Below are 25,549 nucleotides of genomic sequence, written 5' to 3'. Positions count from 1 at the left end.
CTTGCGTATTTGTTTATTGGTAAAGTGTTCATTTAGGCTGGAGTTTTCAAAGTTTTTATGCCACAGACCTCAAAATATTATGATTCCCTTTGAAGAATCCTCTTTCTTAAGTATAAAGGCAGCTATATAAGTATATGCTTTGTATACTGTGAAAAAGATTTAACATTTAATAAAATATCTGGGGATAAAAAATTCTTACAGCACTATTTAAAGGTGGGGTAAGCTATATTTCAAAAGCACTGTTTGGAAGTTAGTCGGGCCGACGCCAACAACAAACGTGTAACCAATCAGCATTAGAGGGTTTAAGACTGTCGAGGGGACAGAACGAACAAGCGGGAGATTTGAAGAAAGACTGCAGAAAGAGATGAAACAATACAAAAGAGCTCAAAAGAATATCACTGGAATGAAGGTTTATGACTGGGCAAGCGCTTTAGACCCACGTTAATATTAGAAAAGCTTTACAGCGCTGGAGAGAGCTGAGCGGGAAGGTCTGAAAACAGACATGGAGGCTGCTTTGATTCTGCTCCACATGTGAGTAACACTGGGTTTGGGTGTCATGATTGTCTGGAGCTGTTGGAGACTAACAACAAACTCTTGTTTGTATTTACTCTTGTCTACTGTACATTAATTTTTTGTGCTTCCTTGTCGTTCGTTCATCATCTGCGATTTATTTTTCGTGAAGCATTATTTTGTTGCGCGTCAGCTGTGATAAACTGACGTCCACTCTCGCATTGTGTGTGTTTAACAGTGGCCAGATAGTGAGAGTTGAGCAGGTAAACCACTGCGCACTGACGACCGCTACAGAATGCGGTGTTAGTGCACTCGGCGAACGGTGCAGGATGGTTAGGATTGGAGGGTGAGTTTTGGAGGCAGAGCAATGAAGAGAGGGGTGTTTGTTTGGGCTGATTTCAAATATCAACAATGTCCAACAGCGTGTTTAAATATGGCTTACCCCACCTTTAATCTCAGATGCAAAACTATGGCTGTCGGTGGAATAAATGAATTATGTTTAATGTCATGTTTTTGACCAGTCTTTAAAGATAACTTTAAAGCGTCTACACCAATAAATGATAACGTTCTGTTCATTAAAAGCACGCTCTGCAGTTTTGTGGTCTGTCGCTTTAAATGCTCGAGCTTTATAAAGGAGGATGAATTCTGATTGTTTTTATCGTTCATCAGCTGAATTTAGAATGATTTTAGAACGTGAACATCTGTCCAGAAGGTCCAGCTAGTCTTGTGTCTTAAAAAATGTTGATTGATGAGATTCAAATAAATGAAGACATCAGAAGGTCGAACAGAATCTACAGGTACAGAGTTGTTCGGCCACTGAAACTTGTATGGCAAAAACTGTATAAATCCGAATGAAATCCATCTTGTTAGATGATTAAATGACTGGATGTAAACCTTGTGCTTTCAACTGCCTTATTGTTGCTCTGTATGTCTGCTTACATATAATTTCAAGTTTTGTGAGCATTTTGTGAGCAAATGAACAGTTAACAGAACATGTTTTTGTAAGAGGTAGCAAAAATTATTTTTCATTCACCCTCTTTGAGTTCACCATCTGCTGACCAGCTGCTGTGTGGCATTTACTTTAAAACTGGAAATCGATTAGATTACATTTAACTGAGCAGCATGTAGCCTGTTCTGTACTATTATAACAGCTTTGTGCAATTTGCATGCATTTATACACACCCACACTATGTAGAAATTCTACTTACTGCCAACTGCAACTGAGAATTAAGGAAATAAGACAAACAATTCAGTGTTTATATATGCAACAGCTATTTACACACTGTTGGTGGTCTTTGAGTGAGGAACTAAACAGACATTTTTTATTTAAATTAAGCAAATTGACATCACTCCAGACTAGGGGTTGACTTCTTATCAAGGTGATAAAATGTTGTGTAGAAAAAATAATAGGAGTACACCCTCCTAAAAGTTACTAAATAAAACAAAATAAAAAATTGCTGGTGTAAGTTTGAGGCAATGTTTGATCAACAGGTAAGTATGTTGAACCAAAACATTTAAAGAGAAGTAATTTCTTGACAATTAAAAGTGTTATATAGCCCACTGAATCATTCTCAGACTTAATGCTGGACAACAATGGAACCACTTGGGAGAGAACTGCCAGGAGACTTAATTTCTTAGCACAAAAGAGGACAGTGGTACAAGAGGATTACAAAATCATTGTTTTAAGTGTGAAAATATAGCAAAAGTTGTGGCATATAGCAAGACTTGTGACAAGACCCCTGAAATAATCAGGCCTTCATTTTAAGGCAGGAACACACCAAGCCGACGGTTGGCCGTTGGGCAGTTTTTCTTCGTCGGCCGACTAAGTTTTCTCAGTGTGTTCCGCACCGACGGCTGAAGTTGGTCTTCGTCAGCTTTTTTTCGGCCGATTCGAATGTTGAATCGGCGTCGGAGCCCGTTGGTCCGTTGGGCCATCTGATCATTCTGATTGGCTGTTCAGCTACTGCCGCCTGCTGGTTCGGAAAGGCATTTCATCTCACGCAGGCGCAGAACTGACGTGCTACTTTGCCGTCGGCTGTTTAGCGTCGGTTTGGTGTGTCAGGGCAACTTTGGACACAGACGCTGCCGACGTGAAGCCAACCCCGCAGTCTGCTTTCGTCGCCACTAGTTCGTCGGCGTCGGCTTGGTGTGTTTTGGCCTTTAAGCTTTCATTTAGTGATGAGGGATTTTTTTGCTAGACAAAGAGCAGGAGAAATACCAAGTGAGTGTCTCAGAGCCAGCAAAATATTGTATACTGTTAGTGACTGTTTACATTCTCATTCAGAATGAAGATGCAGGCCTGCAGAAATGACATGGCTAACGGCTAATGTTCTACACTGTTGGAGACTACCTACTGTAGCCAAAGCACAATAAAGTTGTGTTATGGCCATTATCCAGACTCCCAAGTGTTTACAAAATGAAAATAGCGACGGCTCTGGTGAATCCAATAAGAAACAATGGTAACTTTAACCACATTAATAACAGTACATTAGCAACATGCTAATGAAACATTTAGAAAGACAATTGGAGGAGGAATATCACTAAAGAATATGCCATGGTTCCCATCATGGATCATGTCAAGTGGTAGTAATTGCTCTTATATAGGGATGTATGAGTGCTGAATTGTCCTTGCTTGCTTATCAAGTCTGTCATGAATTCCCACATCACTGTGCAGATACACAAGACGTTGAATACAGAAGATGTTACCCTTGTCCTCAATGCCTTTCATAATGTTGGGCATTTTTTCAACATGGGCAATGGCATGATGCAAATATTGGGGGCATGTATTGCACTCAATCTTAACGACTCTTGAGCACCTGTTGGGGATTCTGTAGAGTTATGAGTTGAGCAATACTCCGCCTGTTAAAGATCGGAGGTCATTTAAAGGTGTCCAAATGAGACTTTTTTTTATAAGAAGGAGGAAACAATGGAGTTTGAGACTCACTGTATGTCATTTCCATGTACTGAACTCTTGTTATTTGACTATGCCAAGATAAATTCAATTTTTCATTCGAGGGCACCTTTAAGGAGCTCATCATCCAGGAGTTAAACAGGGCAGATGTGAAAATTTGTCATGAACTTGTACACTCTGTGCCAAGAAGAGTCAGAGCAGTATATTCAAAATTATGGAGGGCATAATAAGTACTAGAATGTTATACATTTGTTTAATTAAATCTGGGGTGTACTCATTTCTGCAATCCTTCATTTAAACAAAATTGGCTAATTTACTTATTTTATGGCTATTAATGACATGTATTTCTCAGCTTTTATTATGTATATGTTTAATACATTTTAGTTTTGCCATCTTTCCATGAATTGTATTAGTGATCATAAAGAAAATACAAATACAAAATCTATCTATCTATCTATCTATCTATCTATCTATCTATCTATCTATCTATCTATCTATCTATCTATCTATCTATCTATCTATCTATCTATCTATCTCTTTCTGTCTGTCTTTTACAGCTTTTAGTATGTACAAATCAGTTTTTTGCTGTTTAATTATTATCTATTTACACAGCTACTCTTTTGTCTCGTGTAACACGCTCTAGTAAAAGTCTGAATCATCATTAAGTAAATGAAAATCCTGCTTAGCCTCTCGTTTGCCATGTGTCACAGTGTGCGTGTTTGTTATGTTGGGGTCACATGACTGTGCTGACCAATCGGAGTCGCGGATGTTACGCCGCGCACTAGTCCTGTGTTCCCTGCGCTCTCATTAAATTCAATCATCCGTCTTGTTACATAGGGATGTCCGATTCATTTAAGCGAGTCGATTCGTTCGGACGGCTTGCTAAAATGATTCGATTCGTTTGATTCATCACAATGTTCCCTGACGTCTCACAAGTGACATTTACAGCCAAATGCTTCAGTGTATTAAGTTTTTGACTGGGTTTAATAGCTTGTAGTTTTGTAGGCTATCTGTGCGATCCAGTTAGGTGTAGCCTATATTGAAAAGTGTTTTTCCTACCTTTTGAGTAATATAATACCGAAATTTGCTTCAACATTTTAGTCACTCACAATCAGTGTAAACTTCCAAGATACTCCGGAGAAAAATCAGGAACTTTATAAGAAAGATATCATTTGAGAATCGGTTCGATTGAATCATTAAAAAGAACCGATTCATATGAACAATTCGTTCGCGAACAGGACATCACTCCAGACTAGGGGTCGAGTGTAGTGAGCATGTATTTATTAACACATCCCCAGTGTGCACCCTGAGCCGGTCGGTTGCACACAGTCGGTGTGGGGTGTCGATGTTTTATCGTTGTGTTTTACTTTCACGGAAATATTATGTCGCGAATTACAGAAATAACCTCCCGTCGGTTTTGATGTCTCTGCGACTGCAGCCTTGAGAGGGGAAAGGTAGGTTTGATTCATAGGATGTTTACGGCGCTGAATCTTCTGTTGCAAATGTACATGGGATAAAACTTTCAGCCGGAACAAATGCATTGATTTGTATCACTTGACGCTGAATGACGGTCTTGTGTAGTTCGCGCATGAAGATAAACAGAAACGCCAGTGTGTGAAATGCATGTTTATTTAATGAAGACTACCTCTCTGAAGAAGCTCATTATTGGCGTTTAAACTTTATAGAGTCATTCAGGTTCGTCAGGGATCAACACGATGATGTGTCTCATAGTGTAATGATTCCTAAACATGAATGAATGAATGAATGAATGAATGAATGAAAGAACAAGTTCCTGATTTCCTGTTATTTAACTGAGATCATGTACATTTGCGTGCGCACGTGTGTTATATATGCCTGATGCACATATGTTATGTGCATCAATCGCTTATATAAATTACATACTACACACACAGACACAGACAATTATGTAAATCAAGCACTTATATGCTGTGCGTGTTATATTTATATAGTGTGTGATGCTTGATAGATTGAATAATGTTTAGCTTATATGTTGTTTTATTATATATACATTTTTGCTTTGTGACAGTTAAGCATTTGTTGATAATTAAGCACACACACACAAAATATATATATATATATATATATATATACACACTAAAAACTCCTGGGTCAAAAATAACCCATAATGGGTTATTTTTGACCCAAATCCTGGGTTAAAAAGGGACCAACTAATTTCTGGGTTATTTCAACCCAGAAAAATGGGTTATTCTTTTTGACCCAATTTCTGGGTTAAATACCTGACCCAAATTTTGGGTTAAAATAACCCAAAATTGTAGTTAATATAACCCAACTTCTGGGTCAAAAGAGCAACCCCAATATCTGGGTTGAAATAACCCAGAAATCAGTAGGTCCCTTTTTAACCAAAGGTCAAAGGTCAAAAATAACCTAACTTGGGTTACTATGCAAGTATGCCTTATTTCAGAAAATAAAACTTCAGACACTTACACACTTCAAGCACTTTTACATTTTTTATTGCATTAAATTAAATTAAACTTTACATAAACTCTACACACTTAGACCTATTTATCTTAGGTCACACTGTAATAACATTAGACATTAGAAAAAATAGAAAAACAACTCATTCTCTCTCAAACATTTGACAACATTCAATAACTGGATTGAACTTGAGGGACAAGAGTTTTGGTAGTGTCCTCATCTAAGAGAAGAAATGCCTCCTCATCTCTGTCTTCACCTGAAAGACAGAAAACAAGACAACATGAGTATTGTTAATAAGTCGAGACAATTGTGAACCACTCACCAGACACTCTTTGATTATCAAGCTAACAAATAATCACTTTTAAGGGAATGCTGTTGTTTTGTTTTTTTTTGTTTAAAAAAAAAGCAAAAAAAAAAAGCAAAAAAAAAAAAAAAAAGTGGCCCAATTTGCTAGTTAACTAATGTGGTTCTTTTGCAGCATTACCCATTTTGTGTGAATGACAGTCTATCCTGTCCATCTTTTCTTTCACTAACAAGTGTAATGACATTAATGCAAAGGTGAATATCTGGCCCATTATTATGCATAACAGCTTAAAGACAAGGCACAAGTATCTTTTAACTATAAGGGTTATTATAGAGATGCATTCCCCACTGTCAAAGATGTTGTGACTGTCACAAAATCTTGCACTGACACATTTAAGTCATATTAAAGAAAAATATTTAGGTATAGAGAGATGATATGAGGGCAGTTAAAGGGATAGTTCACCCAAAAATGAAAATTTGATGTTTATCTGCTTACCCCCAGGGCATCCAAGATGTAGGTGACTTTGTTTCTTCAGTCGAACACAAATTATGATTTTTAACTCCAACCGTTGCCGTCTGTCAGTCTTATAATGCGAGTGAATGGTAACACAATTTATAAGAGTCAAAAAATATGCTTAGACAAATCCTAATTAAACCCTGCGGCTCGTGACGACACATTGATGTCCTAAGACACGAAACGATCGGTTTGTGCAAGAAACCGAAAATTATTTATATAATTTTTTACCTCTAAAACACCACTATGTCCAACTGCGTTCAGCAATCGCTTAGGTTTCTCGCACAAACCGATTGTTTCGTGTCTTAGGACATTAATGTGTAGTCACGCGCTGCAGGGTTCAGTTTGGATTTGTCTAAGCATATTTTTTGACTCTTATAAATTGTGTTACCATTCACTCGCATTATAATGCTGCGTTCACACCAAACGCGAATAGAGCGTCAAATTCGCGTCTACCGCGTCTAGTTTGCCGCTTGAACATTTTGAATGCATTCGCGTGTCTAGAGTGAAATAGACGCGCGTAAAAAACAAGCGTTTGAAGCGAAATTGACGCGCGTCCGAGGCGAAATCCACTTCTTGTGGGAGGGGCAAGTGCTAGGCGGTTGTCTGTTTGCAAGATGGCTGATGTTGATCGTGCGTTCATCGAGAGAGCTACCGCTTTGTATTTGCTCTGGAGAGCAGAACAGTGGCGTAGGGGTCAGCGTCGCGGGAAGGCCGCGGGTCGATAAATGTGTACGTGACTCAAAAGTGAAATGTGTATTTACAACTTACCAGGTAGCCCAATCTCCTCACCGACACTCCTCCAAGCGAGGTCCTTTTTATTCCTGTCTGAAGTATGAACTTGTGTCATAAATCTCTGGGTGACTGATAATATCAGTCGTTCCTCCATTTTGAATGAGTGACTCCGGGCGGGCCTGCCGCCACAGCAGCAAGCAGGCTCCTGATTGGTTAACGCGGTGCGAATTTACGCCAAAGTTCAAATTTTTCAACTCGGGCGTCAGACGCGAATTCGCGTCAAACGCGTAAATGCACAAAAAGCACCATTCGTGCGAATGAGGCGAATTCGCGTCTTCCGCGCCGCGCTAAACGCCTCATTTGTGCCGCGAGACCTCCAGACGCGCGTAAACGCGTCTTTACATTGACTTAACATTGAAATCATTCGCGCCAGACGCTCTATTCGCGTTTGGTGTGAACACAGCATAAGACTGACAGACGGCAACGGTTGGAGTTAAAAATCATCATTTGTGTTCGACTGAAGAAACAAAGTCACCTACATCTTGGATGCCCTGGGGGTAAGCAGATAAACATCAAATTTTCATTTTTGGGTGAACTATCCCTTAAAAGAGTAAAACGCTCACCTCTAAAATCAGCTCAGACATCCGCCACTCAGTTAGCTTATCAGCGACAAAGCTGTCCATTTAAAAAGACCTGGAGAAAACAATAGAGGTTAGCAACAATTTGAAGACTTGACACACTTCTTTAACTCTGACTACTTAAGCCCGTAGAGCACTGTATAATATGATAAGCACAGCGTAGCTGGTTAACATAACTCAACTATTGTGTTGCCTCGTCGCTCTAGCCGCGGCTAAAGGGGGTCGCACACCGGAAGAGAAGCTTATTTAAAATTCAAACACATTATTCTCTATGAGTGTACACACACCGGCGGCGCCATTCGGCGTCTGTCCGCAGCGCCCAGCAACGGTTCAGGACCTTGTTCAAAATCCTGCAGCGCCACAGAGCGCCATGTACATAGATTTATATTAAATTTACACTTATTTGTCTCAAATCGTCATTAATGTATATACTGACTTCACCATGTGCTGCAATATAAAGTTAGTTTTACATTAATTTACAGAAATCAGCTGCATGAATAAAAATTGCTGATGTTAGGCCTATTGTATTTTCAGGTGATATTCTCAATTCATTCAGTTAACGGACGCTCTGAGGTTCAGACTGCAGACTCAGCAACGGTTGTATTTAATTATACAGTACAATCATAACATAGTACTGACATTATCTTAATTTCATAATGTCCTTAAACATAACAATATTGCTGGCCATAAACTGAGAAAGTATGCGATACCTCGAGTTGTCCTAGACGCGGCGCGGCGCTTCTCGTCCGGTGTTCGACCCCCTTAACGCGGCATGAAGTCGCCACTAGCTGCACTGTACCTGTCGTATTATTACCAGTATTATAACAATGAGATAAGTACAACACAGTTTATGGAAAATAGAATTTAAAGACCGTGTAAAGTAAATTCAGTCATTTTCTTCTAAACACATTAAATGGGTCATACGTTTCTCAACAATGTGTAAAAAGCATTTCAACCATTTTGACACCTAATTTCATGAACTTATCGTTATTTTTAATTATTCAAATGAGGCTGGGTGGTTAATAACACTTTCTTATTTAGTCTGACAAACTCAAAACACATATTTATATTGACTTTACACGGACTTTAAACTAGTTAGATGTTGTCGCGATATCCGCAGGCAGCTACATGCTAACCACAGAATTACCACGGTAAGCCATGGTCATTTTTTCAACAAATAGTGCTAAAATAGCAACGGGGACATGGACAGAGAAAAGTTTACGTTACATTGACACTGAAAATACTTGCTTACCTTGAATACGCGACGAAGTTGCACCGAAGAAGCCCAGACCAAAACGGATCGAGTGCGTTCAAGTTCAAGTGACGGTTGTTTCAAACGACTGTTGTGAGAAAATTCCAGAACAACAGCAGGGGGCGGGGGAAGGGGCGTTAACCCAGAACATGGGTTACTCTTTGAAAAATAACCCAGAAACCTAAACAACCCAGGAATTGGGTCAAAATATTAGCCCTGTAACCCAGAAAATGGTTACTCGCTGAAAAAATAACCCATAATTTTAACCCAACACAAATAACCCAGAAAATGGGTTAAAGAAATAACCCAGGAGTTTTTAGAGTGTATATATATATATATATATATATATATATATATTAGTTTTTGTTTTAATGATTTATAATAGTTTACATTTATTGTTAGAAAACCATGGACATTTTTGATTAAAAAAGTTTTATTATTATGTATAGATCATGTACATTTCTCATTTCCGTGTGCATATGTGTTATATATGCCTGATGCATGTGCATCAATCGCTTAAATGTTAGAAAAATGTCAAATAAATTATATATATATATATATATATATATATGTATATATATGTATATATGTGTGTGTATTGTTTTAAATATAATTTTATATTAAAATGATTTATAATATTTTACATCTTTCATCAGAAAAATATTATTATTATTATTATTATTATTATATACAATTATTTGCCTTAACATCAACAAAAAAGCCATGGTTTTTGATACCATGGTATTACCATCTGGTAATAGTCATTTTTCCACAGTACTTTTTTTGTGGTGGATTCATGATATTCAGTGTAAATACAGAAATATTAAATGTGGCATGTATTTGCATACTAGGCTAGTATCCATACTGCTCTGCGGTATATTATTATACTACTACATTCTTATTTTATAAGAAAAAGCAATGCTTAGATTTATCTTAAGGCCTTAACAGAGCTATTTAAGTTCTAAGGCATCAGTTATGGGAAACTTGCATGAAGGAAAAAGTAAATCTATCAGCGGATATATTACAGAACAATGAATCTCTTTATCATTCATTCCATGTTTCCATTAGTATTGCTGAGCCAGACCCGCTGTTTCTCTGTAAGAGAATAGTGGTCTGGCGGGTATTGCCTGTTTCTAAATTTAGATGCTGCTGTTCAGTATGCTCACAACATCCAGCTTGCAGCTGCTTAAATAATGCCTGTCGAGTTGAGCATTTTAATGAATTGAAGGGACAATCAGAGTCTCTTCAGGGCTGTGCGAAGTGATGACTCCATAACGCTCCTCTCCCATCCTTCTGTCAGCGGGTGTGATCTTAAAATAGTCTCGTAATGAGGGACCCTCAGAGTGCTCAACAGTACACAGGGTCCTAAGGGTAGGTGAAATCCTAATGCTCAAGACGGAAGGGCTTGAGAAAGTCACGGAAACAATTTTGCTTTGATGGAGGTTTGATATTTTCCAAATGTGTGTTGGAGCGACACCATTTGACATCTTTCAGTCAGGTGACATTTAAGGTTGCTGTCCACTATCTCTTTATTTGATGCGGTGTGTGCTGGTAAGACCTTTAATATTGTTTGCTTGTTGACAAGACTCTCAAGGCCAGAGAGACTGGCGCAAGTCTAAAATGACTGCTCACAAAAAATTTGTCACGTGGATATTTTGCCATGTAGAGAGAATCTATGTAAATGCAGCCTTTTAAGTTAATATTGTGTTTCATTTCCAAAAGGGCTCTATTAAAGTGCCCCTATTATGCTATTTTAAAGGCTTCTGATTTTGTTTTGGACAATAGGTTTAGATGCATTCAAGGTCAAAAATCACTTTAATTTTTTCATAATATACATTGCAGCATCACCTCTTGTCTGAAACAGTTCAATCAAGGATTCGGTTTCTTCAAACCCTCCTTTCTGAGAGCCTGCTCTGCTCTGATTGGCCAGTCTGTTATGATTTGTCTGCCACTTGCTGTGCATCTCAAAAAATTAAACGCCCATTACCATATCTGAATTTCCTCTCAAAAGCTTCTGCACTTATGTTTTTTAAATCTTTGCAGATTTTTTACATCCACAAACACCTATATTACACACTACATGAAAGATAATATCCGAAAAAGCAAAATAGGGAAACATTTTTGTGACTACAAATGAGCATAATAAGTAAAGAGTTGGATTCTCATGCTAAACATGGATAAACACGAGTTGGACATACGATGAGTATTTCTGTGCCAAAAATAGGTACAATGGGGCACACCTTAAGAAAAAATGTGCTTTTCAATACTCTCAAAGTATATGATTGCAGGAAAAATATATGTTTGTATTGAACATTGATGGAGCAACAGTTTTTGTGTGAAAATAAATCATAAAAGTGGTTAATTTTGTATAAAATCTTATAAATGTATGACGTGGTGAGGGGGGCCTTTTACCCCACACATGGGGTAAAAGGCTCCCCAGCATGGGGTAAAAGGCACACAGTATTCGTACAAATATTTCAGCTAAAATATGTTTTTAATAATGTCTAGGTTAATACTTGTTCAAACTGTCATTTAAATAAGCATATGTTAATATAAAAAAATATTTTAAAAATACATAAACAAAATTACTTTAAAAAGTAAAGATTCTGAAAGCATTGAAGGAGATCCCATAATATTTAATATAGTTTTACAGTAGTAACAATGAATTATATTTTATTATGATATGATAATATAATATTTTTAAATATGTTTATTTCATTAAATATGGGTATTATCTCTAAGATGGATACCCAATTTGAGATATGATATTTGCCATCTGTATCTAACCATGTCATGTCAAGAAATGGAAAAGTCAGCCAGCTATTCATTATCATGTTAATTACTGTGCCTTTTGCCCCAACAGCAGGGGCGCTTTTTACCCCAAATACCATACTTTTACATATTCTTCCGTTATTGAAAAACTGTTGCTTGAATTACCTTGAACAAAACCGAAAATCATTAAGACGACCTTTGTCTGAAAATACAAACATTAGTTTAATAGATTCTTATTTGCTACTTTAATCAACAACATTTAAAAAAACATCAAATATTAGATCAAACTACCTCAGAATCAACTTTGCGTTGCTGCCCGCGATCGCGTCAAGACTCAAATTTTGAAAAGCGGATATTTAGGAAAGTGCTGCGGCATTTTTGTGCCATCTAGTGGTTTAGAAGAAAATAAAGTCAAAGGCGCCTTTTGCCTTTAGCCCCGAAATCTTGCAAATCCTTCGGGGTTTTTTTTTTTTTTTTCAGAGTATGGGCCTTTGTAACGTTATAAAGGTCGGAATTCCTTGTACGGGCACTTCTCCCGGAAGCGAGGCACATCGACCAGAGCGAGAGAGCAAGAGCATGCCCATCAACACACATTCGGCTTTACGGAAGATGTCGGCAGCGTTGCACAGGTCACAGGACTTCACGAAATCAACAATGTTACCAAAGAACTGTGTTTTTGGTTGTGAGGGAAAGATAACCTTGCTTCTCAAAGAACCCAGCGTTAAAGGTGCCCTAGAATTAAAAATTGAATTTATATTGGCATAGTTAAATAACAAGAGTTCAGTACATGGAAAAGACATACAGTGAGTTTCAAACTCCATTGTTTCCTCATTCTTATATAAATCTCATTTGTTTAAAAGACCTCCGGAAAACAGGCGAATCTCAACATAACACCGACTGTTACGTAACAGTCGGGGTGTACGCCCAAATATTTGCATATGCCAGCCCATGATTGAGGCATTACACAAGGGCAGAACGTCTGGATGTGCACAGCTGAATAATCAGACTAGGTAAGCAAGCAAGGAAAACAGCGAAAAATGGCAGATGGAGCAATAATAACTGACATGATCCATGATAACATGATATTTTTAGTTATATTTGTAAATTGTCTTTCTAAATGTTTCGTTAGCATGTTGCTAATGTACTGTTAAATGTGGTTAAAGTTACCATCGTTTCTTACTGTATTCACGGAGACAAGAGCCGTTGTTATTTTCATTTTTAAACACTTGCAGTCAGTATAATTCATAAACACAACTTCATTCTTTATAAATCTCTCCAACAGTGTGTAATGTTAGCCGTTAGCCACGGAGCACTATCAAACTCATTCAATATCAAATGTAAACACCCAAATAAATACAATACTCACATAATCCGACGCATGCATTCAGTATGATGAACACTTTGTAAAGATCCATTTTGAGGGTTATATTTGCTGTGTAAACTTTGTTTATGCTGTGATAGAGTCGAGAGCTCGGGAGGGGGCGGAGAACGCGATTTAAAGGGGCCGCAACCTGAAATTGGCTCGTTTCTAATTATGCCCCAAAATAGGCAGGTAAAAAATTAATTTAAAAAAATCTATGGGGTATTTTGAGCTGAAACTTCACAGACCCATTCAGGGGACACCTTAGACTTATATTACATCTTTTAAAAAAAAGTTCTAGGGCACCTTTAAGTGGAGCTGAGAGTTTTGTGCTCACATATTACATTGATGCGCTCTTGATATATCATTAAAATAACCATAGAAACTGATAGTTGCAATCACTTTTTTTATTGGTTAAAATGAATGGAGAATATCTCGTGTTTTTCTGTGGCTGCTCGAGCCCTCAGGATCTGCGCTTAGGCCCAGTTCTACACTGGATTTACAGATCTTTTGAAACGAAAGATAGAGCGGTCACAGCGGTAATGATCCCGGTCATGAGTTGGAACCGCAGGTGGTGAGTAAAACTGCTTCAAATGTCTGTTTTGTTGGCAATAGGCGCCTAAATGCATATTATGTGAACAACACGAACGTAGTGAATTCATAAATTCATTATTCATCATTCACTTTATGCTATATTATAGTGATTCAAAAGTTATTCAGGGATAATGCGATTGTGTGTGTTTAAATACATTTGTTTAGCTGACCATTGATAGCTTGCAGATGATTGCTACACAAAAGCTGCGCGTGCTCATCACTCTTTAAAAGCACATGGCGGAACGAGTGAAGGAGACGTGCTGAATGAAAGTGCACGTTAACTTTCTGACAACAGAGAGCGCTGATGGAATAGCAGAAATGCAGCGGTTACCCCGGAAACCCTGCAAACAAAGGATTTGCGCTACTGAACAGTATTTAAAATGTTTCAAACAGTCATTACATTTTTTTGTATTCGCAATGTTGTTCATCACAGCACCAAATACTTAATACTTAATAACTTGTGTGTTGCCATTAAGGCAAAATGTTAAGGACTTTTATTTTGATATGATGTAGATCTGGAGTTCGGGGTTAGAGGTTATTTCCTGTAAGGAAAGAAGGAAGTTGACAGTATGTGTGTACATGCAATCCATCTGTTGTTAGCGCTAGAAGCAATGTCGTAAGTACAAAATTCATTATGTTAATAAGTTGATGTTACAATAATGTTTAAAAGAAAAGACCAAACATAGTTACAGTGTTTATTTACATGCAGATACGGATATATTTCATTAGACAAGATTTGTTAAAACATTCAAACTTTTTTCCTTTGTTACAGTTTTCACTCTGTCATGTAAGATGATGTTGAAAGCCACAGTAAACAGCAAGAAATCGCTCACTACGACTTTTCGTCATTTTGTATCAGAGTTAGCTGGCTGTATAACTGCAGTTGCTACACTGCAGTGAGGACAGCACAGTGAAAAGACACAAAGTTAGTGTTGAACATCGTGACAAGATGGAAGGAAAACGTACTAAGTCTTCTGTAGCTAGTGGAAGTTCTCACTCATCTGCGTCATCAAGCAGTGCAGCAATCCGTGCACGGGCTAAAGCAGCAGCTGCTAAAGTACGCGCTGAATATGCAGAAAGAGAGGCTAAAGCAAAAATAGAAAAGGCAGCTAAAGAAGCTGAATCACAGTTGGAGAAAGTAAAAAGAGAGACTGAGCTTGAAACACTCGCGATGTGTCGTGAAGCGGCGGCTGCCGAAGCTGAAGCAGCCGTTTGGGAATCGGCTGATACAATTGCGAAGTGTATTCTGTTGGATGAAACGAGCGCTTCAAGAGAAGATAAAATGGAACGGACAAGCGAATACGTCCAAACTCATTTTGACCCGACTAGCTCCGCAAGACGGGCGCTTACTGAGGATTGCTCTCAGACTTTTCTGCCTGTTGCGGATGGCGCTCTTATTTTCAATCCGAATAACCCCTTCTCTCCATACCGGCAGGACCATGTTCCTTCACATGAGGTATGTCAGGCTAATGACATAGGAAATGTGAATTTATTGGAGGATGGTCTAGACGGTGCTTATGTTCCACCGGCAGTCGAACTGTCATATGGTAAGACTTTAACAGACAGAGAGGATGCTCAAGTCGATTCGAAGAAGTTTCATACCGACTTGAATATTTCTGCTCCGTGCTATTACCCCCAACTAAAACCCGACCAGGGTGTGTCTGCTACTGAACATCTTGCGCAATATTTAGCTCGACGTGACCTGGTGAGCGCAAGCTTGTATGAGTTTGATGACAAACCGGAAAATTATCGCGCTTGGCAGTCTTCATATAAAAATGCCACACAAGGGCTGGCTCTCACTGCGACTGAGGAATTAGACTTAATGACTCGATGGCTTGGCAAAGAATCCAGCAACCAAGTGAAGCGCCTGCGTTCAGTGCATGTAGCGAGTCCAGACATAGCACTCAGAAAAGCCTGGGAACGTCTTCAGGAATGCTACGCAGCACCAGAGGTAGTTGAAAAAGCCCTCTTCACGCGACTCGATAAGTTCCCTAAGGTTTCGGCGAAAGAAAATTTGAAGTTAAGGGAGTTAGCGGATCTGCTGATGGAAGTGCAGTGTGCTAAGGAAGACGGCTACTCTCCAGGTTTGTCCCACCTGGATACTGCTCGTGGCATTGAACCTATAGTAACCAAACTGCCTTATGGACTTCAAGAAAAATGGATCTCTGCGGGTTCAAGGTTTAAAGAAGAAAATGGAGGACGGTTTCCACCATTTGAATTCTTTACCAGATTCATCTGCTATGAGGCTAAGAAAAGGAATGATCCAAGTTTTGTCTTTTTAAATGCTAGTGGATCTTCTGTAAAGGTTGAAAGTCCCTATCTTAAAAGCACCAAGAACCCCATTGCAGTTCATAAGACCAATGTCTCCCAAGCAGAGTCAAGCACTACCATTGATCCAAATAAGAGCTGCCCTATACATGCGAAACCACATCCATTGAAGAAGTGCAAAGCCTTTAGAGCCAAAGACCTTCAAGTCAGGAAAGCTTTTCTGAAAGAGAGAGGATTCTGCTTTAAATGCTGTGGCTCAAGTAGTCATGTGGCGAAGGACTGCACTGCAGTAGTGAAATGTTCCGAGTGTGACAGCACCAAACATGTCTCAGCTATGCATCCGGGGCCTCCACCACAGTCCACGGCTCCTGTAATCTCGTCGATAAATGGCGGGGAGGGAGAAGAGGGTAACGACAGTAGGGAAGTCATCAGCTCAAGCTGTACTGAAGTATGTGGTGCGGAACGAGTTGGGAGGTCATGTTCTAAGATATGCCTAGCAAAGGTGTATCACAAGGGCTGTCCAGATAAAGCCATCAAGGCATATATCGTTTTAGATGACCAAAGCAACTGGTCATTGGCGACGTCTAGTTTCTTCGATCTTTTCAACATTCAGAGTAAGCCATATCCTTACTTACTGAGAACGTGTTCCGGCACGGAGGAAACATTTGGCAGAAAGGCTGAAGATTTTATGGTCAAAGCACTTGATGGGAAAGTGACAATCCCTCTCCCCCCACTTATCGAATGTAATGACATACCTGACAACCGGGCTGAAATTCCCACGCCGAACGCCGCTCTTCATCAACCTCACCTCGTCAAAGTAGCAGAACACATTCCTGAGTTGGACCCCACTGCAGAGATCCTGCTGCTGCTGGGTAGAGACGTAATTAGAGTGCACAAGGTAAGGGAACAAGTGAATGGCCCTCCCAACGCCCCTTTTGCTCAACGTCTTGACCTAGGTTGGGTGTTGGTTGGTGAGGTCTGCCTGGGAAATGCGCACAAGCCAAATGTCAGCACGTACAGGACGATAGTGCTTGATTGTCAACGGCCTTCGCTCCTCCAACCGTGCACAAGTTTTATGCATGTCAGCGATGAACTTCACAGCAAAGAGCCCAGGAAGAGTGTTTTAGGGCTTAGCAGGGCTAAAGAAGACAAGCTGGGGAAAAATGTATTCGATCGCACTGAACAGGACATCAAGCTGGCACCATCAATTGAGGATGAGGCTTTCTTGAACATAATGGACAAAGAAGTCTACAGAAATGATTCAAACAGTTGGGTCGCTCCACTACCGTTCAAGCAGCCTAGAGAACGGTTGCCTAACAACCGCAGCCAAGCACTCAAACGATTTGCATCACTTCAACGCAACTTGAGAAGAAAGCCGGAGTTGGAACAGCAATATGTAGCGTTCATGGATAAACTGCTGGAGAATGATCATGCTGAGGTGGCACCTGGACTTAGGGAAGATGAAGAGTGTTGGTATTTACCGAGCTTTGCAGTATTTCACCCACAAAAACCGGGTCAAATCAGGGTGGTGTTTGATGCGAGTGCCCAACACTCCGGAATCTCCTTAAATAATGTACTATTGACTGGGCCCGATCTTAATAACTCTCTTCTGGGAGTACTCATGCGGTTCCGAAAGGAAAAGGTGGCTGTTATGGCAGACATAAGGCAGATGTTTTACTGCTTTCTCGTAGAAGAGAAACACAGGAACTATTTGAGGTTCTTATGGTTCAAGAACAATGATGTAACGAGTGAAGTCGTAGACTACAGGATGAAAGTCCATGTGTTTGGGAACAGCCCGTCCCCAGCAGTAGCAATTTATGGGCTTAGAAGGGCTATCAGAAACGGTGCACAAACATATGGACAAGACACCGTTAACTTTGTCGAGCGTCACTTTTATGTTGATGACGGTCTTTGTTCTGTCCCTACTGATGCTGAAGCCATTGACTTGCTGCGTAGGACTCAGGCTTCGCTTGCTGAGTCTAACATCAGGCTCCACAAGTTTGCATCGAATAGTTCGGCTGTTTTGGCAGCTTTCCCAAGTGAGGACTGTGTGGCAGAGAGAAAAGAGGTAGACCTCTGTGCGAAGGAGTCACCCGTCCAACGCAGCTTAGGCCTCCTGTGGGAGGTAGCTACGGACACATTCACCTTCTCTGTGTCCATTGAGGTAAAACCGTTTACTCGTCGTGGAGTTCTCTCCATGGTGAACAGTATTTTTGATCCCTTGGGTTTTTTGGCTCCTGTCGTAATTCAAGGTAGGGCTTTTCTCCGAGAGCTGAATTCTGAGGCTTCAGAATGGGACACTCCATTACCTGAAGAGAAATTAGGCAAGTGGGAGGCTTGGCGAAACTCACTTCAAGAGCTGAAGCACTTCCATATTTCAAGGATGTACACAGGTCTCTCTCTAATCAAGGCCGAACGGATGGAACTCTGTGTGTTCTGTGATGCCTCTACTATGGCCATTGGGGCTGTAGCCTATTTGAGGATCATCCAAGAAGACATTGTTGACATTGGATTTGTCATGGGGAAGTCTAAGCTCGCTCCTCAGTCAGAGCCAACCATACCGAGACTTGAACTATGTGCTGCGGTTTTGGCTGTGGAAGTGGCCGAACTGATTCAGGATGAACTGGACTTGAAGCTAGATTCCATCAAGTTCTACACTGATAGCAGAGTGGTTCTTGGATACATTCATAACCAATCCAGACGGTTTTATGTATATGTCCACAATCGAGTCCAGCGTATTCGACAGACCACAAATCCTGAACAGTGGCACTACGTACGCACAGAGGACAATCCGGCTGACATTGCATCAAGGTCTGTTCCAGCATCGCGCCTCACACAAACAATGTGGTTCAACGGACCTACCTTTCTGCGTAAGCTTTCCATTCAGCCAGAGCCTATTCAGTCGTTCAGTTTAGTCTCGCCAGAATTGGATGCGGAAATTCGTCCGGATGTGAAGAGTTATGCCACCCAACTACACGAGAAAGGTCTCAGCATAGAGCGTTTTGGGAGGTTCTCCACCTTCAACACTCTCCAGCGAGCTGTAGCACTCTTAATTCATGTTGCAAGATCTTACAAGTCCCCTAACATGATGGACAAGTGTAGAGGATGGCATAAATGTGAGCTGCCTCGCTCTCTGGATGAGCTTTCTCAAGCCAGAGAAGTCATCATTAGAGCCGTACAGAGAAAAGCATTCGGAAAGGAATTTGAGGCTCTAGAAAGAGACAAGCCAATTCCTATAAACAGCTGTCTACGTCGTCTCAACCCTATTTTGCAGAATGACCTCATCTGTATCGGAGGTCGCCTGAAAAACGCAGACGTAGAGATCAATCAAAAGAACCCTGTAATTCTCCCAAAAGACAACCATGTTTCCTTGCTGCTCATCAGACATCATCATACCCAAGTAAAACATCAGGGCCGCCATTTAACAGAAGGCGCTGTGAGAGCTGCAGGACTCTGGATTTTGGGAGGTAAAAGGCTCATTAACTCAACTCTTCACAAATGCGTGACCTGTCGTAGACTCAGAGGACGGATGCAGGAGCAGTTAATGGCGGATTTGCCACCAGAGCGTCTCAAAGCCTGCCCTCCCTTCACGTATGTGGGGTTAGATGTCTTCGGACCATGGCACATCACTACCAGACGTACAAGAGGAGTTCAGCCTGAGAGCAAGAGGTGGGCCATATTATTCTGTTGTATGAGCTCCAGGGCGGTTCACATTGAGGTGATTGCCTCAATGGACACTTCGAGTTGTATCAATGCCTTAAGGCGTTTCTTTGCCATAAGAGGGCCAGCCAAACAACTGCGGTCAGATTGTGGCACAAATTTCATAGGGGCCTGCAGAGAACTCGGGATGAGCGCAGACCAACCAGACACCGCTGTGCAGAGGTACCTACACCAACAAGGATGCTCCTGGGTGTTTAACCCACCACATGCTTCGCACATGGGTGGTTCATGGGAACGCCTCATTGGAGTGGCTCGAAGGATTCTGGACTCAATGCTTCTTGAAAATGGCACTCGCCTGACCCATGAAGTCTTGTGTACACTAATGGCGGAGGTGACAGCAATTATGAATGCAAGGCCTCTGGTTCCAGTTTCAAATGATCCAGAGGATCCATTCGTTCTCACACCATCTATGTTATTAACTCAGAAAGTCGGTACTCCACCTCCTCCAGGAGACTTTACGGACAGAGACCTCTTAACCAAGCAGTGGAGACAAGTACAAGCCTTGTCCAACATGTTCTGGCGCCGTTGGAGACAAGTGTACTTGTCAACTTTACAAGGCCGGAAGAAATGGACCAAGTCCCACCAAAATCTGCAGGAAGGAGATGTCGTCCTCCTCAAAGACAACCTAGTTGTCCGCAACAACTGGCCTATGGCGATAATCACAAAGGTTATTCCTGGAGAAGACGGGAAAGTCCGTAAGGTGGAATTGAAGACCACGGATCAAGGACATTCAAAAAAGTACCTTAGACCAGTGACGGAAATTGTTTTGCTTCTGAGTAAAGAATGATGTTCATATGTTTAGTTAATACATAACTAGTTAAGTGTAGTGACCTCACAGATGCCAGGCGGGGAGTGTGTTGCCATTAAGGCAAAATGTTAAGGACTTTTATTTTGATATGATGTAGATCTGGAGTTCGGGGTTAGAGGTTATTTCCTGTAAGGAAAGAAGGAAGTTGACAGTATGTGTGTACATGCAATCCATCTGTTGTTAGCGCTAGAAGCAATGTCGTAAGTACAAAATTCATTATGTTAATAAGTTGATGTTACAATAATGTTTAAAAGAAAAGACCAAACATAGTTACAGTGTTTATTTACATGCAGATACAGATATATTTCATTAGACAAGATTTGTTAAAACATTCAAACTTTTTTCCTTTGTTACAGTTTTCACTCTGTCATGTAAGATGATGTTGAAAGCCACAGTAAACAGCAAGAAATCGCTCACTACGACTTTTCGTCATTTTGTATCAGAGTTAGCTGGCTGTATAACTGCAGTTGCTACACTGCAGTGAGGACAGCACAACTTGATAGGCTAATTATTTTCAAACTTAAACATTTTAATATTTTAATCTAGGCTACAACATGCTCTATAATGATTGAAAATGTTCTGATTAGCCTATTTGTTATTGTTCAGTAAAAAAAAAGTGTAGTCATTAGTGTAGTCACTTAGTCACGTAGTCATTTATTAATCTTAGTTAATGTTAATTTCTTTGTTAACCCTTTGATGCACAAGCTATGAAAACCCCTTCTAATGCGCAACATGGGTCAAAAATGACCCGTGTTCATTTCCTATGGTATTTCAAACATGGTTGAGTGTTTCTTTGCTGAATCTTTAAAAGAAATTTATTTTATCATTCATTTATACCAGGTATTCCTTAAATATCTTGTTTTTGATTGTCAAAAGTCATTATGTTCATTTTTTCTTTCTTACTTTATAAACAAACACAGTTTTTGTATGTCTACATCAATTTTACACACATGGGTCAAAAATGACCCGTATTCATTTCCTATGGTATTTCAATCATGACTGAGTGTTTCTTCGCTGAATCTTTGAAAGAAATGTATTTTATCATTTATTTATTCCAGGTATTCCTTAAATATCTTGTTTTGATTTTAACAAATCATTGTGTTTATTTTTTCTTTCTTTTTTTATAAACAAATACAGTTTTTGTATTTCTACATCAATTTTACACACATGGGTAAAAAATGACCCATATAGAAGCCTTTGCAAATTTTTGCATGGAACATATTTACTGCAGACAACTATTCATCCACCACACATTTCATATCTCAACATGACTGCTTTTGTATATTTGATGGATGAAAGTCATATTATATTTCATAATTTTACAATGCTACTGGTCACCTTTTACATCTATCAGTGTTCCTGAAAAGTAACAGTTTTGAACAAGGTTTCTGTCCAACAGTGAAAATATATAATAAGTGTATCGATCAAGGGTTTGATGTGTATTTGAAAATATTCTTGTGCTTTTGATTTTCTTTATCCAGAATGTTAGTATGGCTGGTTCTCAACAGAACTGAGGTGGATGATGACATCACTGTAAAAAAAGCTGAAAGTATACTTTGCGAACAATCAAATGCAATTTAAATGTGTATGTGCAGGTTGCACATACAGTTACAGAAACCAGGCGGAAATTATAAAAAAGTTACAAAAATCTGTATGCTGACCCTCACGTACGCATAAAAAGTGAAGTATACTTTGGCCTTTAGAAAGGTAATGACACAAAAAAAATTTCATTCAAAAAGAAAGGAAAAATTAAAATAAGGATTTGTTTATTGAGTAATACCTGGAATGATGAAATTAATTTATTGTAATATATGCGATATAGAAAATAACTCATTCAGGTCACTTTAGACCCATGTTGTATATGTCCAAAACTGTTACTTTTCAGGAACACTGACAGACTCAAAGGGTGACGTGACCAATTGCATTGATTTATGACAAAAATTAAAAAATTATGAAATATATAGCCTAATATATTAAATATAATAAGACTTACATCCATCAAATATACAAAAGTAGCCTTGTTAAGATGTGAAATGTGTGGCAGATGAACAGTTGTCTGCAGTAAATATGTTACTTGCAAAAATTTGCAAATATTAAAGATTTCTATATGGGTCATTTTTGACCCATGTGTGTAAAATTGATGTAGAAACTGTGTTTGTTTATAAAGTAAATAAGAAAAAAATAAACATAATTATGTGTAGAAAATCAAAAACAGGATATTTAATGAATACCTGGAATAAATAAATGACAAAATACATTTCTTTCAAAGATTCAGCGAAGAAACACTCAGTCATGATTGAAATACCATAGGAAATGAATACGGGTCATTTTTGACCCATGTGTGTAAAATTGATGTAGACATACAAAAACTGTGTTTGTTTATAAAGTAAGAAAGAAAAAAATGAACATAATGATTTTTGACAATCAAAAACAAGATATTTAAGGAATACCTGGAATAAATGAATGATAAAATACATTTCTTTTAAAGATTCAGCAAAGAAACACTCAACCGTGTTTGAAATTACATAGGAAATGAATACGGGTCATTTTTGACCCATGTTGTGCATTAGAAGGGTAGTGATACAAAAATTATTTTTATTCAAAAAGTAAGAAAGAAAAAATGAAAATGAGGATTTGTGATGATCAACAACAAGTTAATTGAGGAATACCTGGAATACTGAATGATGAAATTAATTTCTTGCAAAGATATAGAAAATTAAATCTCAGCCGGGTCATTTTTGACCCATGTTGTGCATCAAAGGGTTAATGTTTAATAACATTACTAAAATCAAAAGTTGTAACTATTATTTAATGGACCTGAACTAAAACTAACAATCAGTTGTATTTTTTTACTAACATTAAAGGTGCCCTTGAACGTTCTTTCACAAGATGTAATATAAGTCTAAGGTGTCCCCTGAATGTGTGTGTTTAAAGTTTCAGCTCAAAATACCCCATAGATTTTTTTAAATAATTTTTTTTTAAACTGCCTATTTTGGGGCATCATTAACTATGCACCGATTCAGCCTGCGGCCCCTTTAAATCTCGTGCTCCCTGCCCCCCGAGCTCTCGACTATAAAACAGTGCAAAAACAAAGTTCACACAGCTAATATAACCCTCAAATGGATCTTTACAAAATGTTTGTCATGCATGCTGCATGCATGCTTCGGATCATGTGAGTATTGTATTTATTTGGATGTTTACATTTGATTCTGAATGAGTTTGAGGCTATGCTCCGTGGCTAAAGCTAACATTACACACTATTGGAGAGATTTATAAAGAACGAAGTTGTGTTTATGAATTATACAGACTGCAAGTGTTTAAAAATGAAAATAGCGACGGCTCTCTTGTCTCCATGAATACAGTAATAAATGATGGTAACTTTAACCACATTTAACAGTACATTAACAACATGCTAACGAAACATTTAGAAAGACAATTTACAAATATCACTAAAAATATCATGTTATCATGGATCATGTCCGTTATTATTGCTCCATCTGCCATTTTTCACTGTGGTCCTTGCTTGCTTACCTAGTCTGATGATTCAGCTGTGCACAGATCCAGACGTTAATACTGGCTGCCCTTGTCTAATGCCTTGAACATGAGCTGGCATATGCAAATATTGGGGGCGTACATATTAATGATCCCGACTGTTATGTAACAGTCAGTGTTTTGTTGAGATTCGCCTGTTTTTCGGAGGTCTTTTAAACAAATGAGATTTACATAAGGAGGAGGAAACAATGGAGTTTGAAACTCAATGTATGTCTTTTCCATGTACAGAACTCTTGTTATTCAACTATGCCAAGGTAAATTCAATTTTTGATTCTAGGACACCTTTAACAAAAAATAATACGTTCTGTAACAAATGAAGCTATTACTCATTCTTAATCTTAGTTAATGCATTAACTAATGTTAAATAATGAGACCTTATTGTAAAGTATTACCTGTTGTTCTTTATAATTATTTTGCACTTTAATCTGTTTGAAACATTTTACTTTGTGTTTTGCGTTTTAAAATGTTCAGAGTTCTTTTTGTTATAAGAAAAAGAGTTCTTAAACCTATGACAACACTTCTGTTGCAACTTATTTTAATATTGTGATAATACCGTATACCGCGATAACTTCAGAAATTATCAAAACATGAAAACACGCCACATGCCTAGACTACAGCAGATGATTTTGCTAAACTTACAAGACAAAGGTGTCACCTAACATTAAAAAGTTAGCATAGTTTAAAAACCTGTACTTTTTTTTTTTAAAGTCTTATAAAAACACAAACCAACCCATTCTAATCAGAGAAAGGTTAGCCTATTTCTTCTGGAAGTTAAATCTGTGCAATGTTGTGGCATCATTGATTCTTACTGCGAGTGACGACACGCTGACCATTCCAAGATGGTGGGCACTGAATGTGGCATCTACATATACATATCTATGCCTTAAATAACTGTTTAGCTATTGGTTAACATTATCCATCAGTATGCTGCATAAGTGATGTCAGAGAACAAGGTATGTTGTTTTAAGTAAAGAGAGTTATTACATTTTGATTAAAGATTACAAAGCCAAACATTTTTTTTTCTTCACAATAACTTGCACCAATGAATAGTTCACAATAAGTCCACAATGTGCATTACGAAAGTGCATTGTGATTTTATGCTGGCTTTAGAAGATGCATTATGCAAGACACTTCCAAATATAACCACTTCTTGCA

At 38.8% G+C, this 25,549-nt stretch overlaps 1 protein-coding gene and 1 long non-coding RNA gene across 2 annotated transcripts in view; one reads left to right on the top strand and one right to left on the bottom strand.

The window, feature by feature from the left end:
* Nucleotides 1-4,665: 4,665 nt before the first annotated feature.
* trmt9b (tRNA methyltransferase 9B) overlaps nt 4,666-25,549 on the top strand; it is a 29,326-nt gene continuing 8,442 nt past the window's right edge. Inside the window, 1 exon segment of the mRNA XM_048161148.1 lies at nt 4,666-4,875. The gene's annotated coding sequence lies outside the window, so the exon portion shown is untranslated.
* LOC125248977 lies at nt 6,087-9,572 on the bottom strand. The gene is made up of 3 exons (XR_007180457.1): nt 9,321-9,572; nt 8,054-8,123; nt 6,087-6,134 (listed from the first exon to the last, which is right to left on the bottom strand). It is a non-coding gene; the product is annotated as an uncharacterized LOC125248977 (long non-coding RNA).

The sequence above is a fragment of the Megalobrama amblycephala genome, linkage group LG16 (assembly GCF_018812025.1).
Source record: "Megalobrama amblycephala isolate DHTTF-2021 linkage group LG16, ASM1881202v1, whole genome shotgun sequence".
NCBI lineage: Eukaryota > Metazoa > Chordata > Actinopteri > Cypriniformes > Xenocyprididae > Megalobrama > Megalobrama amblycephala.
This window is presented reverse-complemented; position numbering and strand designations above follow the sequence as displayed.